A 3,583-nucleotide genomic window follows, 5' to 3' on the forward strand; every position below is an offset into this window, starting at 1 on the left:
TCACCTTAAACTAGTGGTGAAATCTAAAAAAAATTCCTACTGGTTCTGTGGGCGTGGCTTGGTGGGAGTCATGTGACTGGGTAGGCATGGCTATGTAGTCATGTAACTGGGGGGGGGTTCAAAACACAGAAACTCACTTTAACAATGTCCTGTTGGAGCAGGGGGTTAGATTAGATGACCTCCAGGTCCCCCTCCAGCCCTGGATTGCTGTGTTCTTTCAAGGTATCTTCTGAAGCTGTGTCTAGTGCCAGATTTATGGTCCTTCCTCCTTCTCCTTTTTCCCTCCCTCCCTCCCTCTTTCTTTCTTTCCTTCTTTCTTTCCTTCCTTCTTTCCTTCCTTGCTTCTTTCTTCCTTCCTTCTTTCTTTCTTTTGCAGCACCCCACCTCACATTTTTGGCCTAGCAGCCCTCAGGGAAGCCTCCTAGGAGCAAAAACGGATCCCAAATGCTAAAAAAAAGTTTTTAAAAAAAGTTCCTACCATCGCGCAGCACAGCTGATGGTCGGAACTTTTTTTACTTTGTTAAGCATTTTTTTTTGCTCCCGGTTCAGGCGAACAGTAGCATTTTTTACTACCAGTTTGGGCGAACCAGCCCGAACCAGTAGCATTTCACCCTGCCCTAAACCCTGGCAAGACTGAGTGGCTTTGGGTTTGGGGGGCCTCTTATATAACCCTAGGACTATTCAGAGGCTAAGACTCTGATATTGGATATGGTTGCACTGCCTAAACAGACCTTTATGCAATCTGGGGGTCCTGATGGACTCATAAGTACTGCTGAAGGAGCAGGTGAAAGTCATGGTTTGAAGGCCTTTTCCAAAATGTTATACTGGTACCAGTTACAGACAACCCTGGATGACGGGTCCCTACTCAAAGCCACTCAGGCTCTGGTCACTTCTTGCTTGGGCTACAGAGATGGCATTGCCTCTAAATGTTGCCAGTAAAAGCGGGAGGGGGGGAGAATTGGCTGTTAGAAAATTTGGTTCATGGAGAACTCAAATTCTCTAGGCATTGGCCTCAGAAATCACCTCTTGGACAATCAAAGCTGAAAAAGCTGGAAGGTGGAGTTGCTCCTGGGGATGTCGAGGTTTCTTGTTCAACCTGATACGAAGTTGAAGGGAAGATTGGAAGACTCAGAAAAGGGCTTGCATCCTGATTCTTGGCCTAACATTATGACATAAATATCAAAACAACAACAGAAAGTGTTCAACAGATTTAATAAATTAACAGAGTTGGGAGGGACCTTACAGGTCAGCTAGTCCACCCCCCACCCCCCACTCAAGATGGATACCCTACTACACCATTTCTGACAAATGCAGGTCCAATTTTTTCTTGAAAACCTCCAGTGATGAAGCTGCCACAATTTCCGAAGGCAACTTCTGTTCTCACAGTCAGAAAGTTCCTCCTTGTTTCTACTTGAATCTCTCCTTGGTCACTTTCCATCCATATTCCTTGTCTGGCCTTTATTCAGGTGCTTTGGCAAATAGCTTGACCCCCTCCTCTCTGTGGCAGCCCCTCAAATATTGGAAGACTGCTATCATGTCTCCCCTGGTCCTTCTCTTCACTAGACCTACCCATGTCCAGTTCCTGTAACTTGTTCTTCATATGTTTAGTGTCCAGTCCCTAATCATCTGGTTGCTCGTCTCTCTTCATTTTTTCTAGAGTCTCAACATCTTTTTATAGTGCCGAGACCAAAACTGGATGCAGTATTCTAAGTGTGGTCTTACTAAAGCTTTATAGAGTGGTATTAGTACCTCACTTGATTGGATCTTGATTGTATCCCACTGGCTTTTTTGGCTGCTGCCACTCACTGCTGGCTCATATTTAACTGGTTGTCCACTAAGACTCCAAGATCCCTTTTATAGTTACTGCTCTTAACCCTGGTTTCACCCAGTTTATATGTGTACTTTGAGTTTTTCTTACCTAAATGTAGCACTTTACTTTTCTCTACACTGAATTTTATTTTGTTAGATAGGGCCCAGTGTTCAAGTCTGTCAAGATCCATTTGGATCTTGAACCTAACATCTAGGGTATAATTATGCCCTACCACTGCAGGCTCATATTTAGCTGGTTGTCCACTAAGACTCCAAGATCCCTCTCACAGTTATTGCTATTAAGCCTGGTTTCACCCAGTTATATGTGTACTTTGAGTTTTTCTTACCTAAATGTAGCACTTCACTTTCTCTAAACTGAATTTCATTTGTTAATTAGGGCCCAGTGTTCAAGTTTTTCAAGATCTTGAGCCTATCTCAGTTAATCAAGAAGAATGATTGAATGGATTTGAAGGGAGATGTAACAGAAGGATCCATTGGAATGCATCAGGTGTGAGAGGGGCACCTGGTAAAGAATAAGGGGGTTTCTAGATCCCTTTCTAGATCCCGTTTCATCAAGGAAAGCCAGATTGAGGGACCCCTTCCACAGCTACTAAGCAGGTTTAGGTTTAAGTTTAGGTTTTATTCAACTTGTATGCCCCCCTATTCCCGAGGGACTCAGGGCGGCTAACAAAACCAAGGGGAGGGGGGGACAATACAAAAGGGAAGGCAACAGAAACAAACAACAATACAAAACCAATTTAAAAGATCTCAACAGGCACACCAATTCGAGTGGGATGGAACTCAGCGGCCCCAGGCCTGCTGGAACAGCCAGGTCTTAACAGCTTTACGGAAAGCCTGAAGGGTGGTGGGGGTCCGAATCTCCACGGGTGAGATCGTTCCAGAGGGCCGGAGCAGCCACAGAGAGGCAGGAAGGGGAGAGGTGGTCACAAAGATTTAAAAACACCAAAGTTAACAAAGAAGGATGATATTGAAGGATTTTTGACTATGTTTGAGTGTGATGTTGTCTCAGGGAAATGGCCCTCCACCACCATCAAGCAACCCGCTTGCCAATCAAGCAGCAGTCCAGTTGGGCAGACTCAGGGGTGGGTTGCTGCCAACATTATTGCTGGTTCTCTTTGCATGTGCACCACACATGCTTGCTCCGTTGCTGTTAATGTTCTGACATGCACAGAACATTATAAAATGAGTAAAAAAACATGCCAGCAATGGCATGGGCAACCGGAAATCAGTTTCGGGGGCATGGCCAGCCGGCTGTCCCTACCCAGTTTGGCAACCCAGTCCTGATGTCCACTACCAGTTCCCCCAAAACCGGTCCAAACGGTAACAACCCACCTCGGGAAACTGATGGAGGGTAAGAAGAAAGAGGAAGGACCAGGTGCTTCTCATCTGCTTAGAGCCATGGTGGGCGCAGTGGTGTTAGAATGCAGTACTGCAGGCTCCTTGGCTGCTGACTGCGATTGCCTGCAATTTGGCAGATCGAATCACACCAGACTCAAGCTTGACTCATCCTCCAGTAAAATGAGGACCCAGATTGTTGGGGGGGGGGGGGCAATATGCTGACTCTGAAACTGCTAGAGAGGGTTATAAAGCACTGTGAAGCGGTATATAGTTCTAAGTGCAATTGTTATTGCTATTGCTAAACCTTCCACAGGGCATCCAATCAAACTCCCAAAAGTTTAGCAGAGCAGTAAATCGTCCACAGCAAAAAATTGCTAGCATAGTCTGCATCTTGCATTGAATCATCATCTGAAGC

Source organism: Thamnophis elegans, chromosome 2 (assembly GCF_009769535.1).
Source record: "Thamnophis elegans isolate rThaEle1 chromosome 2, rThaEle1.pri, whole genome shotgun sequence".
Lineage (NCBI taxonomy): Eukaryota > Metazoa > Chordata > Lepidosauria > Squamata > Colubridae > Thamnophis > Thamnophis elegans.